The sequence below is a fragment of the Enhydra lutris genome, unplaced genomic scaffold (assembly GCF_002288905.1).
Source record: "Enhydra lutris kenyoni isolate GAN:26980312 unplaced genomic scaffold, ASM228890v2 scaffoldscaffold63, whole genome shotgun sequence".
NCBI classification, from domain to species: Eukaryota; Metazoa; Chordata; class Mammalia; order Carnivora; family Mustelidae; genus Enhydra; species Enhydra lutris.
The window spans coordinates 3,969,287-3,985,597 of record NW_019154147.1 but is presented as its reverse complement, the minus strand read 5'-3'; the positions used below and the strand labels follow the sequence as shown (position 1 = coordinate 3,985,597).

The 16,311-nt window shown below is 42.2% G+C and overlaps 1 long non-coding RNA gene across 1 annotated transcript in view; it reads right to left on the bottom strand.

The window, feature by feature from the left end:
* Positions 1-16,311, bottom strand: part of LOC111158816 — a 200,928-nt gene that overhangs the window by 96,588 nt on the left and 88,029 nt on the right. The window contains exon 2 of the long non-coding RNA XR_002641380.1: positions 8,747-8,859. This is a non-coding gene — a long non-coding RNA (uncharacterized LOC111158816). The remainder of the gene's footprint in view (positions 1-8,746; positions 8,860-16,311) is intronic.

The window sequence follows — 16,311 nt, the reverse complement described above, 5'->3', positions numbered from 1 at the left end:
TAGAAGAAGATACAAGCTGTGATTAATAAAATCTAAATGTTTTCATCAAAACCTAAACACAGTCATTTATGAAAGACTAGAAATATGTCTTCTGAACATTAACTAAGGACTATCTGCAAAAATATGTAGTTTTATATACTCGAAATAGGTATCTCTTCTCTTCTAGGACATTTATTAATTTTTTCACAAAATATGAGGTTTTTAAGAATGAAGCAAATGGGGCACTTGGGTGGCTCAGTTGGCTTAGTGTCCGACTCTTGGTTTTGGTTCAGGTTGTGATCTTGGGGTTGGGGGATCGAGCCCTGCTTAGGGGCTCTGTGCTCAGTACTGAGTCTGCTTGGGATTCTTTCCCTCTCCTTCCCCTCTGCCCCACCCCATACATGCACACTCTCTCAAATAAATAAATAAAATCTTAAAAAAAAAAAAGAATGAAGCAAAAAATGCACATATATTCAAAAATACAATGTTCTCTGAAAACATAGAAAACAACGTTAGGAGTATTTTACAGAGACAAAAGACCAAAAAAGGAAGCTGGAAAGAATACTAACAAAGGGCTAAATGCTATAATAAGATAGCTGGACCACAAGAAAGGGAGGGGGAAAAGGGCAATTTAAAGTACTAGGTACTCAAATTAATAAGCTGGGGTGGAAGTAATCTCTCATTTATGCATTTCCCCAGATACATAGCAATACCATCGTTTGAGCTGATATGTTCGCAAAATCAGACAAATTGAGTTGTTAATATTCTAAAGATGGACAAACCACAGATTAAGTACCTAAATAGTCATGTTTCCAATCACCCAATCACCAATTAACTAAATAAGATGTAACTTAATTGTACCCATTAAGGACTACTAATTGAGAGGAGAAGGGCAGGGTTGAGGACTTAGAAGACAGAAGCATTCCTCTGCATGATTCACAAAGACCAGAATCAACTGGCCTCTTTGTTACAGGGACCCGGCCACCACCAGCATCAAAGAAAGAGGTCGCAGCACACATCCCAGGCCCAAAGGACCTGTCTAATTATGCCGTGGGCTTGTGTGGGCTTAGTGATGCAGATATGGTGATACAGAACGAGGACCCATCGGTTTGGTCAACACTTAATTAAAACTCCACATGGAGGCTGGCATGGGGCAGTTCATCAATATTAAAAAAAAAAAAAAAAAAAAAAAAAGCAAAACTTGCTTCAGTCAAGAAAATCCTAGGTACTATTCTTTAAATCTGCCAGAAATAAGGACAAATGAGATTCCCAAACCAACGATCACAGTGTGTGTGAGGGGCCACTGAAAAAAACCAAGGTGAAACTGAATGTCCTCTTTCATTCAAGTGAAACCTATTTTATGGTCAGTAGCGGTGGCCACATTTCAAAGGGCTTATCGTGATTCAAAACAAGGCCTCTCAGACTTGAAATTATATTACCGTCGTGTCAAAACACATCTCTTCTCCTGCTGGGGTCATTACGGTCTTAAACCCGAAGTCCAGCCTTTCTACTCCAAAGACTTAATTTGCCTCCCACCTGTTCAGCTTCTCCTTCATCTTTTCTGACACGATTGGGAGCTGTTAAGTCAGGCCCCTGACAAGCTCCACACTCAAGTCAAGGCCCCGGCGCAACCACGTGAACCCTGCCCTGCGTGCGCGTGGTCTGAGGGCCGGTGCGGACTTGAGTGTGTCAGTGTGTGATTCATCTGATGCTCCACTGCTCTGGACAGAAAGCTTCAGACTTTCCACTCACACCCGGACCACGAAGACTGCTTCTTAGAGAAGTAGGCACTGACCGCTGCACCGCCATGATCCCCTCCGAGATTCAGAGGTGAGCTGAGACCAACTGAACTGGGTTTCCGTGAAGCAGAAAGGAGGAGAGGTCTCAGTACTGAAATAAAAGCATCGATATTGCTTCCATGGTAGAAATGACTAGAAATTATCAAGAGATATTTCCACATAAAGTAGGAAGCATTTCTCAAAAAGCCTGTATGTCTTATCTATATTTACTAGCACAAATGAGTTGTATACATGCATACATTTTATTTATTTTTAAAGATTTATTTATTTGAGAGAGAGTGAGAGAGAGAGCACAAGCAGGGTGAGGGGCGGAGGGAGAAGCAGGCTTCACGTCGAGCAGGGAGACCGACACGGGGCTTAATCTCAGGACTCTGGGATCGTGACCTGAGCTGAAGGTAGCTGCTTAACAGACTGAGCCACCCAGGTGGCCCCCTCGTGCATACATTTTATTTTATTTTATTTTATTTTTTTCGTGCATACATTTTAAAGACAACTAAGCATTAACATACTTAGTTGATTCTTTTAAATTTGTCTTCTCCCTACTTCATAGCAAATTGACCATCTACTACATTACATTTAAGTCTGTATTCCCATACCTCTCAGAATGGAATTATATTCCTGTTTTCTTCCTAAAAATGCACTGAATTTCCCAGTGTGATAAACATGGAAGAGAACGGAGGTCCAGGTTTGCCATTTCTGTCCATCCCCCATTTAGCAGAATCTGACTTACACGTAAGTAACATGGGTGTTACACTGGCCTTGTGCCAACGATGTTCCCTTTAGTCTCATGAACTCCATAAAATGGTTTTGTTTTGTTTTTTTAAATAAGAACTAAGCTCATTCTACATCCTTAAAGATGTAGAAGGTGAGACCAGATGTGACACAATGCCCAGGGTGCTCACTGCTCCGAGACCCGGGTCCAGCTTCTTCCTAGAGTAAGGACTGCCAAACACAGGACATAGGCACGGGCTAGCCCACAGCTTTTCAAACTCCTATCTCAGGACGTGCTCAAAAATGACTGCAGACCTTAAAGGGTTTTTGTCTACATCAATTCTTTCTACCCATGGTTGTTGCCATCTTAAAAATTAAAACAGACATTTTGGATGAATGTCATTGGATGCCACGCGGCCTCTTGAAAAACTGTACAGTACACTCAAGACAGAGGAAAAGAAAAAAAAAAAAGACTTAACATTATTATGAAAGTAGTTTTGACCTTGCAGGTGGCCTGTGAATGGGCTCCCCAGGCGTTCCCAAACCTTAGTCTGAGAAGCACTGGTCTAAACTTGTATACATCAGCCAAGTCTTTTGAACAGCTGGATGAAGAAATGACACATACTGAGTAAGAGGATGTAATTCCATTTAAAAGTTTGGAGTCACTGAGTCAAAGGACATATCTTTTTCTAGAGTGTTGCTCTACTTACTACTGCCTCCAAACCATGAGCACATCAAAAAGCTCTGTCTGATCATATGTCACATAGAATCGCTCCCGACTTTCAATCTCTGTTTTGACCAAGGGCTCTGGTTTTCTATCTGTCTGCTAAATATCTTATCCAGTCGTACCACAGCTAAGGGGGTACTTATTTTAAAACCTTTGCCCTTTTTTTTTTTTTAAGATTTTATTTATTTATTAGACAGACAGAGATCACAAGTAGGCAGAAAGAAGAGGAAGCAGGCTCCCTGATGAGCAGACGGCCCGATGCGGGACTCGATCCCAGGACCCCGGGATCATGACCTGAGCCAGAGGCAGAGGCTTAACCCACTGAGCCATCCAGGCACCCCACTTGCTTTTTTTCTGATTTTTAATCATATATACAAACACTCATTGTAGGAAAGTTAAAAATATAGAAAAGTATTTTTTCAAATAAGAAACAAATACAGGGGTGCCTGGGTGGCTCAGTGGGTTAAAGCCTCTGCCTTCGGCCTGCCTCTCTGCCTACTTGTGATCTCTGTCAAATAAATAAATAAAATCTTTAAAAAAAAAGAAAGAAAGGAAGGAAGGAAGGAAGAAAGAAAAAGAAAGAAAGAAATACCATGTACCCACCCTCTGAGAAAACCACTGCTAATGTTCTGGACAACATCCTATCATGGATATCCAAAACTGTCGTGAAGGTAGTATCTTAAAAATAACCTAATGTATTTTTTATATATTATTTTTAGTATGAAAGAATGTACATTGGTTAAGAAATTTAGAACATACAAGCAAAAAGAAGATAATGCTTTTAACATTTTGATGTGTATGTGTAGTCATGTATATCTTTTGAAAAGGGAAATAATGATCCAGCTATACATACTGTTCTGTAACTTGCCTTCTCTACAACTCATTTAAAACATCTTTTTATGTCACTAAATATCCCTTCATCCCTCCCTGGTATTTTTATTGTATGGCTGTATACCACAATTATTACCTTCCAAAAATTACTATTATTGTAATATACGATGAACACATTGCCTCAATTTTTGTACACATCCATGGCAACTCCTTTTGAGTAACTGTTGTAGAAATGGAATTTCTAAGTCAACAGGTATGTGTATTTTTGAGACTTTGATACACATTGTTTAAATTCCCTTGAGAAATGTATTCTTTCACTGTGTCTGAAAGAGCCTGATAATCTCTTTCCTACCTTGACTGAGTACATTTTCATGTTAGGTGTATGTTTAAAGATTTTTTTTTCTTTTTCTTTTTTTAATTTAATTTTATTTATTTGACAGACAGAGATCACAAGTAGGCAGAGAGGCAGGCAGAGAGAGAAGGAAGCAGGCTCCCTGCTGAGCGGAGAGCCCGATGCGGGGCTGACTAGGGTCAGGTATGAGGATGGGACCATTTTTTTTTTTAAGATTTTATTTTTTGAGAGAGAGAGAGAGCACACGCGCACAAGCATGAGGTGGGGTTGGGGTCCACGGGACAGGCAGAGGGAGAAGCAGACTCCTCACTGAGCAGGGCACCTTATGTGGGGCTCGATCCCAGGACCCTGGGATCATGACCTGAGCGGAAGGCAGAGGCTTTAACCCACTGAGCCACCCAGGCGCCCCTAGGTGAATGTATTAAACCTCTGAAATAAGCTGACTCTCCTTACCCTGGCCAGAATAGAAGCTCTGGATGGCAAAGACCTTTATTTTGTTCACTGGTGTCCTATAAGCACAGTGCGTGGGACCCAGTACACCCTTGGTACGTGTGTGTTAGAGGAGGTGACGTTTAATCAAATAGAGTCATGTCTATGCTGGGGGGAAAGCCGGGGGTCATGAGTTCCAAACTTCACTGCTTCATAGTAAGGAGGAGCCAAGTAAGAAAAACTCTAAATGAAGGCAAAAACTGAATTTCAGTTTTACTCTTTAGTTGACTATAGAGATATTGATCTGAGTGTCAAGGTGAAACTGCCTCAAACCTGGCACAGTAAAATATTTAGAGAAAAAATTCTGCTGGGTGGATATTAAGCAAAACAGTAGCATCCACCCACCAAGAGAGATAAGACACAGGGCTGTACTTCATTGGATGCGATGGCATTTGTCCAAAGCAACAGCAATCAGATCTGACTGTATTTGAACATAAGAAGGAAGAAACAATTCTCAAGAAGGTTCCTTTTCACTGTGGGGGGAGGGGAGCGTTCTGTAAAACCACGGAAAAATCAATTATTTTTCAATCAGATGGGGCGTCCTCATAAATTCAAGGCAGACCACAGCAAGTGATATGCCTTCATGAAAATAATGACCACGAAGGAAAGAGTTTAAAATTGTAATTCTGAGGTTGCTGCTAGGAAGAGAGAGCTTTCAAGAGCAGAACACGGGTCCTGTGAGCGTGGCTCTGTGAACTTACAGGCTTCTGGGTACGCAACGTTCATCAGCCTGCCCAGTGGTCTCTACAAAATCCCATCCTGTCCAACTTGCCTCCCATTTGGCTCTGATTTTTAAGTAACACACTAAAATCCTTTCTTTACAGCCTGATGATAGGTAAATAACACAAATGTAAAACATTAACCCTTCTTACCAGCAACAATGTGTATTATATCATCTATCTTTATTAACAAGAGAATGCCTGAGAAAATAGAGAGGATAAAAACTTTTGACAAAATTTATAGTGAAATCCTGATGATAAAGTTTGGGATCAATATAAAGATTAGAAAGTCAGCTCTTGCAAAAAGATCTGAGAAGAGTATGGAAACTGGAAAGATGGGTCTCCAAGTGTGCACGAGAGCCAAGGGGAAGGAGAACCCTGGGGAAACTTTTGCACCCACAGTGTCCTCAACATGTGAGGCTAGAACATAAGTCCCAAATGAACAACCAATCAAATCTGTTTATAATATTAAAAAGGTGAATAAATGTGAGGGTATCTGCTGTGTAGAAATCTTATGTATAAACGAATGTACTGGTGGGCAAGCTGTCTGAGGCCCGGAACTGTACCCCTTTCTGGTGTGACCCCAAACTCTGCCACAGACAGAAGTTCATGAATGTGGGGAGAGAAGCCACTACTTGGTGGACAGCAGTTCACCATCAGGTTAGCCTGGTTAAACTGGTCAAACGGTCTGTGTCTTGTGCCGTGGGCCTCATTTCAGTTGTTTTCTAGTGATATCATTGCTAAATAACCCCAAAGAGAGATGTCAATGGCTCACTGTAATCACAATCGCCCCATCACTTCACAGGAATCACAGTGGACCTTAGAACACTGTGCCGCCCTCCAACTTGACATCTCCACAGTTCAAGTGTCCCGCACGCTAGCTGGGGTTTGGGAAGGAAGGAGATTTACGAGACTGTATGTCCAAGCAAGTGGAAAGTGCACAATTCAAAACTCTCCAGCTTTCTAGAAACAGATCTACTTGGAAAATCAACCGTACCCACAGAAATATTTCCAACATTCTAACTCACATATCCTACTTGATGAGATGATTGTCTGGTTTTATTTAAGCTGAGATCTATTTCCTCCCCAAAGGGTGGTGTGTTCTTTGTCTTATGCCAAGAAAATCATAAGAAAAATGCTGACCTATGAAGGTTACACATCATGCTTAATCACTACTTTAAATTAAAATAACATAAAATAAAGCATTCATTGGGACATTTAGGCAGAACACACCTTCCCAAGCAACAGACACACCTACTGAGACACTTGAAATGTCTGAGGAGTCTGGTTCCCAGCTGCATATCAAGAGCCAAACCATGACATCAGGTCTTGAGTTGCCCTGTAGAAACTTAAGGCAGGGCTATCATAGCAAACTGTGTCCACCAATCAGACTTCCCAAGAGTTGTCTTCACGTTTCAGTACACCAAACCCTGACTAATAGACGCCAAGGTTTGCAACGACCACAGTGATGAGTCTCCTCCTCTTCCCCACCCTCCATTCATGACTTTGGCATGGAATACCTGCCTACTTTCCAGTATTCCCAAAGCTCACTTCTCAAAGACTGCTTAAAGGTAAGTATTTAAGCCAGTGGTGGTGGTGATGGTGGAAGTCAGAACAGGTTTTCTTCTCTTGGCCAAATGAAAATCTCTCAAAAACCATTTCTTATTATTTTCTGGTCTCTTCCAGTGGGGTGAACAGAGAGCATGAGAAAGCCAGACAACAGGCCAAGAGAAAAAAATCACCACTGGAAAGGGGGTTTTAGTAAAGGACTTTCAACAAACTAAATGGGTTTTCTTAAAGCCTAGGGATTCCATAATATCTTTTGAAGACACACTGTCTCAAAGCACTGTCTAATTCTACCACAATCCATCGCTAAGGGGATAATTTACCTCTTCTTGTAGGCCTCTGGCAATGTCTTTCTCTTGTATTAGATCCTTCAGTGGCTCTTAGAATTGGACCCTTACCTCGTTTTCTGGGCTCATATCTACCATCTTCCCCCAGTGCAGTGGTTCTCAGCCACGGGTATTTTTGTTCCCCTACGGGACACTGGCCAATGCTGGGGAAAGTTTTTGGTTGGCCGGACTGAAGTGGGGGAAAGGGGATGCTACTGAACATCCTTCAAAGTGGAAGACAGCCTCTCACTACAAAGAATTACTCAGCTCAAATGTTAACAGTGTTGAGATATCCTGCTGTACCAAGTTCTTTTTTCTCCAAACACACCAGACTTTCTCATATGCTTTGTGCCTAAACATAGCCTGTTTCCTTTACCTGGAATGCCCTGCCCTATTCTATGTCTAAGAAATGGCCATTTATCATTCAAGATCTGACTCAAAATGTCACCCCCTCTACAGTCCTTTCCATATCTCCCAAAGCTGGCTGTTCCTTCTGTACTTGCAGAGTTCCTGGTACGCATCTCATTAAAACACTAGCCACACTACTCCCAAGCCTGTCACCTGCTGCAGGCAAAACCTAAGACTCATTCATTGTTCATCCCTGAGTGCCCAACTGTAATCAATTGTTACTTGCTCAGTCACTCAAGGAATACGTGGAAAAGTTGCAGATGCACTTAAGACTCTCCTACAAGGACATCTAAGGGACAACATTGTCCTCAACATCAGAAACAACAGCAGCAAATACTTATCAAATGCCTGTAATGTAGATAGGCACTATATTAAGCACTGGTGTACATATGAACTCACGTTCATCCTTTTAATAACCCTGTTAAGGTACTCTTATCAGCATTTTTCAGGAGAGGAAACGGAGGACAAGAGAGGTTAAGCCACTTGCCCAAAGTCATCTAGAAGAGCTGTTATTTAAACCCGGGTAGTCTGGCTTCAGAACTCAATCTTCCAATATTTATGCCAAGGCCATTATACTAACAACCAATATTTCAGCCACTCAGAAGCTTCTGACAAATACAATGACACATCTGGAAGGCTATTACAACTGCAGTGCGGCCACCACCTCCTGCGACCCCACCTATGAACAATGCTCGCTGGTGTCCCCCCACTCTCCAACCTCTGGAATGCTTGTGGCAGGAGAAGCAGCCTCCTCACATCGTGGGAAGGCATTATGTACCCAGAAGAATCATGGTACTGTAAAGAAGACACAAAAGCTGATTCCCAAAAGTAGCTCTTACCTTGTTCATGCTGCAGGGACTGGAGCAAGGGCTCAGACATGTCACAGTGTGAGGCAGCTCTTAAAGATTCTCCTCGTTACTGTAGACTTCACTTCCTGAAGCAGACAGCTGCACTGCAAACACAAAGAGGAAATCCATCAGAGGGTGCTTCAGGAAAACCAGAGCAGTCCAGCATCCAGTGGAACTTTCTGCCATGATGGCAATGCTCCCTGCCTGTACGGTCCAGTATGGTAACTACTAGCCACGTGTGGCTACTGATCCCTTGAGATGTAGCTAGTGCAACTAAGAGGTGAATTTTAAATTGTATGTGATTTTAATTAAATTTAAATGTAAAGATCCATGTGTGGTTAGTGGCGATGTTACTGGACAGTACAGGTCTAGAGATTCAAATCAGAAGTCTTGGGGTCACAGACACTAGACATGCCAGTGGCCAAGGAAAAGCTGGATATCATATACTCAGAGCAGGTATCAACATATCAGAACAAGAACCTTCCTTCAATAACTATTTTTTAGCCCTTACGAAGTGCAGGGTACTGAGGACATAGGGATCAATAACCCAGAGGCATCACTTATGTAAAAGTTCCCCACTCAGGCTTCAGCCTCCTTGGGAGGAGAAAGGATCTACCATGTGAGTAGTACTTACTTTGTGCCAGATCTCAATGCCTCCCCTGCAGCCTATGAGGAAGAGACGGGCATTTGCTGAAGACTGACTACACAATGCCAGGCTCAACAGATAGGACCTTCCAGATAGGACCTTCTCCAGGCAGTAGAGCTCCTACCAGAAGGGAATTCAGGAGGTCAGTTTTCCATGAGCCAAATGAACCAGACGACTCAACATTCCCTCTGATGGGTTATTTAGGGAGGTTTTCTTTTATTCACTTGAGTGACATTTTAGAGTAAAATTGTTATTTGTACAGCTCCAGAGCTCTTAATGTGTCAACCATTAAGGAAAAATAAAGAAAGAAAATATCTGTAACCACTTAATTAGATTTGTAGTCTTTTTTTCTGAACAACGTTTGTGGGTGAATTGGAAAGGAGAGCCAAACATTGTAAGATTCCTTGTAATCATCTTATTTCTGTGCTACTTTTTCTGGTTGCATCTAGGAAGGATTTATATATCCGAACCTTTCCCTAAAGACTGGAATTACAGGTTTAAATGGAACTGCAGTGCTTTAAAATATATATTCTTTTTAATAATAATATATAATAATGATACAGAAACTGTTCGCTAAGAAAAGAAAAAAGTTGCCATAATTGTGCTCAACATAATCACTTTTAGTTCTTAGCACTCAGCCTTTGTCTGGTGGAGAGTGACCAGAGGTCCTGGCGTGTCGGCTGAATCGAGGACGCAGAGAAGTCCAAGGCTATATTCCCTATGTTAACATCTTTCACCATCGAGAAAATGACTTTGTAATATATATTTTCAAAAGATAAACTCCTACCCCATACACATTACTATTCTGTGAACATAAGATTATTAAATTCCTTGCACAAATCAGAAGATAGGGAGAGGAAATTACAGATCACTCCCTGGCTATTTGACACACATAGATTCCAAAGAAAATACCACATTGAGTCACAGCAATAACATATTTTAAGAATGATGTACAGCATGGAGAGACCCTGGAATTCTCTCTTTGGAATTCTGATTTTGTAGCCCAAATACATCCAAATACCTCTCGATGTCTTGTACGCCTGAGTAATCGATTGCTGCTTCAAAGTCAAGAAAATTCAGTATCTAATTCGAACCAATCTTATAATGACAAAGAAAATTACGCATGTAACTTCTATTCTTTGAATTTCAGAAGCAGATGCTAATACATTTCTATTTCCAAGTAGAACTCTATACATGCTGTTTCCTTTTTAATGTATGTAATTCAATCCACTTAAAGCCTACAGCCCAGCACTTTACTGGGAAACTTATCCAAATGCCTTGCACAGATGCCTGATGTCACAATTCCATTAAATTGTACACACTGGTATCAACACAGGAAAGGTGGGCACAAGAAGATAATAATAAACAGACAAGGATTCTTGAACATAATTTCCCCAAGGAAATTCCACCCAGCTCCAATCATGCCACAGTCCCCATTCCCTCAGAACTTGGGGATACAGTTGGCACAGAAGTCATTATGGGTTCTCCCCTCTGTTCCCCACCACCCCAAGTGTTCTTACACTATTTTCATGTATGTTGGTTCTACAACAGAGTCAACGTACAAACTCTTCGAGGGAAATATTAGTCACATAGAAAGTACTTAAATACTATGAATGATTTTTTTTCTTCGTTCTCACAGAGCCTAGGATGATGTAGACTCTTAACATATAGTCTTAAACACAGTGTTCATAATCATTGCAGACTGCCTTTAAAAAAAAATAAAACCTTTTAATGTCCAGGACTGTAAATCTTTGAAAAATATTGTTAAGAGTATCTTACAGCTGTATAGTGCTCAAAACGGCACAATGCATTTTTCTATGAATACTCTGAGTACTGTTACTGATCTGAGTGGTAGTTTTTTAAATCAGGAAACCAGATTCAGAGAAGTAAAAGAATTCTTCTTAGTCATGCTGTCATAGGCAGTAGACCCTGGGCTTCAAGTGGCTTCATTTCAAGATACTACAGAATTAAAATACGTACAAAGCCTACAAATAAAAGACCTCTCCTAATCTCTCTCTCTCTCTCTCTCTCTCTCTCTCTCTCTCACACACACACACACACACACACACACCATCATTAACTGAAAACACCTCAGCAAACAGATGACAGTTTTAGAAATTGGGTCAGTTCACTTCTGGCCAGCAACCAAAAAGACTGGCCTTGTTCTACCAAGTATTTTAAATCTCCTTTGAAACAGAGAGAACCTGGTGGTTTTGCAGCCAATTCCATTGAGAGGCTTAGAGAAATCTACAGCTTAAAAAAGGAGATTGCATCTTAAATAAAGCATTAGGGGAAAAGATACAGGCATTACCATGGTGGAATTAAGGGAGTTTTCTTCTTTATTCTATTTTTGAATGTTTCTTTTTAATCGTTCGCGAAGTTGGACTCCTCTGATACTAAACAAAAGGCAAGTACAGATACCTTCAAAGGGTGCCTGGAGAAAGCCAATCCCAGAAGCGATCTGTGACTTCAACTCAGTGGATCCTAACAGAGTTAGCTCAATGGGCAACAAAGCCTGTGGTCACCTTTAGGCTTTGGAAAGGTTAATGAAATGTAATTCATCTTTCCAGGTGGGTAGAAGGGTGAGTAAGCAGAAAAGTAGAGACAGAGCAAGAAGAAGGGATCAAAGAGAGAATGAGCAGAAAAGGTGAAGTCTACAAAGAGAGAAGACAAGGGGCAAGTAAGCAAACAAAGATACTTAGAAACAGGCTCAGCGATGCAGACAAGTGTCCCTCACCAGCCAGGTCCACACTAACAGAAGAGACAAGGAGAGACTTGGGCTCCTGGTGACACCACCACATCCTACGGCTTCTCTGGGTGTCAGCAAGCGGAGCTGAAGCAAAGTTAAGACTGGACTTACCTGTTTCTCCACTATTTATTTACCATCAGCTTCCACCTACCACAGAGAAAAATCTGTTTTCTCTGGATCACTGATAATGTGCTACAGAGGTATGGTGAGAACAGCATAAGCCAACTTTACTCTAGTCTCCTTACTCTCATGAGAGTACTCTTTAGAGTAGTTATTCTTACTCTTGACACTCTTTTTTTTTTTTTTTAAGATTTTATTTATTTATTTGACAGACAGAGATCACAAGTAGGCAGAGAAGCAGACAGATAGAGAGAGGTGGAAGCAGGCTCCCTGCAGAGCACAGAGCCCGATGTGGGGCTCAATCCCAGGACACTAGGACCATGACCTGAGCCGAAGGCAGAGGCTTTAACCCACTGAGCCACCCAGGTGCCCCCTCTTGACACTCTTGTATGTGTCAAGGAGCTGTTCGTGCGTGCACGCACAGTGCTGTTTCTTGGCCCTTGAAAATGCAACTAATACTGCTAATATAGAATGGAGTATGATCAGTTGGGCTTTTCTCCCTGATCCAACTCTCCCTACCCCCTTCCAAGATGTGCATTTTAGAAGGCTTTTGTCATATAATGCAAAGCTGGGCTGCTCAGGCATTCCTAATTCCTATGGGAAACAGGCCCACAGGAGCCAACAGGACACTCGTAAGGTTAATGGTCTGGCTGGCTTTTAGATATAATGTACCCTGACGTCAGTCTGGAGAATGGCCTCCTGCTCCTTCCTGCCTACCACCAAATCCAGCAGCCTAGGTAGGCAGGAGGTCAAGCATAAGAACCCAAGAACTTGTGAGGAAGGATTAAACAAAGTCATAAAGACACAAACAGGGTTTGGAGGGAAAAGGGAAAAGGCAAGATGATAAAAGTCTACAGGAAATTCTCTAAATCTAGGACTTCAGGGCTTGGGAAATCAGACAAAGAGATGAGAGATATATCCCTCATACTCACCTACCCCTGTTTTTATGAGTTGGAATAATTTACATGTCTCTGGAGTAAAATCTTAACAACCTTCAATTGAATGGAATCCTTGTACAAGACTGGATAAATTTAAGACGACTCTATTACAGACAGTCCAATCCCTCTCTTCCACAGTAAGGAGCATGGTGCTGGGATTAAAGGATCCAAAGGTAAAGCAACAAATGGTCCCCTGTCCCCTTCTCCAAATGCACACATACCTCCCACATGGCTGGCTCCTTCCTTTCTTTCTGCAGAAGAAGCAGAGGAAATCAGAGCAGAGCTCCCTGAGGAGCTTTCCGCAGGCTGCTCCTCCAACCCCAGACATAGGTCTCTGGTTCTTCAGGACCTTGGTGTCCTTGCCACCCTCACATTTAGGCAGCAAACATGCCATAACATGATTTTGTCCCAAGAGACAGAACGTTTGCCGTTCTACCTTGCCCCCACACCCTGCCTTCATAGTATGCCATGGAAAACAAACAACCCAAGTCAGAAGGGTGACAACATCTTCCCATCAGGCATCGTAAGGGCCCTTCATACCCAAGGACAGGCCACATAATTTGATGATTAACTTTATGAAATTTTGACTAGCATGAGACCAATGGATCCACAAGAAATAGTGATAAGGAAGAGGAAATGAGAGGATTATAAATTATAAAGAAGAGAGACATCGCTGGTAGCAGGAAAACATTGCCCCGAGAGCCAGACGAGATGGAGTAAGAGCGCCAAGTGATGGTGCGTCCCTCACTTTCCAGAAGACTACTTCGCACACATGTTGAGGGTTTCCTCCACTTCAGAAATCATACGTAAAGATAGCCAGTGTTCAGATTCAGGGCTATCACTCTATAAAAGGTCATTTCCAGTTCCTCTCTGATTTAGGAATATAGTAATTGAAGGCAGGATATAGAACTCCCAAGGGGCTACTTGGCTCAGCCTACTTGTCCTGTCTAGGTGACCATGTAAAGCAGGGGACACAGCTTCAGAGACCTACAGGGGTCAAGGAGGAATAAGCTGAAGGGATGGTCTGGTCAGAGAAGACAGTGAGGAGGAAGGAGGCCTGGAGAGTCTGCTACTCAACTCTAGAAAAGTAGGAACAAGGCACAGGTTCCCAGAGCTTTGGATATTCCAGAAAGCCAGAAAATGGAGAGATGATGTAAAATCTTGAGCTTGTTTAATGTTGGCAATTTATGTGAGCATTTCGGAAATCCCAAAGGGGTTGGATTTGGTTGGCTGGTTTTTATCTTCTATCAGACGCTTTTCATGTAAGTCAGGGGATTGTTTCTTTAACTCTCCAGGGCTGGGGGCTCCCAATCTGTCTCCAGACCCCTCCACGGCTATACTGCTGTGGCTACAGGGGGCTCAGCATGCCCGCCAGGAGAGTGGGCAAAGCAAGACCCAGGAGCCAACTCACTCCATCTGAGTATCAACTCTGCCTCTTTGCATGTGATTTCAGCAACTTACTAACCCCCTGTGAGTCTTTACTCCTCCCTCCATAAAACTGGGGTAAATTCTTTGTATGTCCTAAGACTGTTCTGAAGATTAAATGGAATAATATGAAGAAAGTGTTTAATGCATGGTGTTAAAGAGAGATGAGGCCCTTTCCCTCCCCTGTTTCCCATCACTATTCAGCACCATCTCATGCTGCTTGCAATCACACGGTTGGGGTTTACCTCTCAACCACGCTACAGGATTCTAAGTATTCCAAGGGAAGATATCTGTTTTATGCCCAAACTACCAGCACCTGTCCCACTGTCCTACCTACAGTGTGCTTTCAAAACATGCAAAATTTAATTATAATGTTGTTGTATATTGTTGTTATGGACTGAAAGTTTATACCCCCTCAAAGTTCATATGTTGCCTAATTTCCAATGTGTTGGTGTTAAGAGGCAGGGCTTTGGGGAGGTAATTAGGTTTATTTATTTTTTTTTAAGTTGTATTTATTTTTTTTAAAGATTTTATTTATTTATTTGACAGAGATCACAGGTAGGCAGAGAGGCAGGCAGAGACAGAGGTGGAAGCAGGCTCTCCGCTGAGCAGAAAGCCCGACGTGGGGCTCCATCCCAGGACCCTGGGATCATGACCTGAGCCGAAAGCAGAGGCTTTAACCCACTGAGCCATCTAGGCACCCCGGTAATTAGGTTCAGATGAGGTCTTGAGAGTGAAGCCCTCATGATGGGATTAGTGCCATTGTGAGAAGAGGTACTAGAGAACTTGCATTCATTGTCATTCTTTCTCTTTCCCCCTCTCCCTGCTGTATGCGACATACAAGGAAGTCAACCCTCTACAAGAGATCTCTCACTAGGACCACATGGGCTAGCACCTTGATCTTGGACTTCACAGCTTCCAGTACTGTGAGAAATAAACTGTTGTTTAAGCCACTCGGTCTGTGGTGTTCTATTACAGCAGCCCTCACTGAGACAAACACTCAGGAAGACCTTCCTTGAATCTGGCCCCAATTGGGCCTATTTCCACTTACCCCCTTCTCATGCTTTAATGTCAATATGTATATCTACTCCTTATTTGGCCAGAATATTTTGAGACTAAAAGAAGAAAACCCAAATTAAGAATAAAATATTGAAGGAATATCTCTTGAAATGTATGGCATTGCTTTTAGGTCAAGAGGGTACATTTGGGTACCCTGTGTGTGCGTCAGTAGAAAAAATTAAATGTAAGAGATTTCATCACCCTATTAATAAGTAAAGGAGCCTGCTTTCCCTTCAACATCCTGAGTTCGTGTCTGCCAACAGAGCATGTCGCTGGTCGGGTTGCACTTGGTGGCTGCCCAGAGACCGAGGCAATCCCCTACCCATTTGTCCACTCTGGATTGGGAAGGCCTGTATTCATCTAAGAGGGTTTACTAACCATGCTTGACTACCCCCTGGGCATCTAAGACGGTTTACTAACCATGCCTGGCTACCCCTGGGTTTCTTTGATTTCAAAGAGAAATCCTGGAGACCTTCAAACAATTCCAGCTTCCTTCTCCCTTGAGGGGTTTGCTTAACAATTCAGGCAAACACATTTCCTGTGATTTGCCGAGAAGCTAAAATAATTTAACAGAAAGTCTCGTTAGCAGGTTACTTCAGAATGACCTACTGAAAAGGAA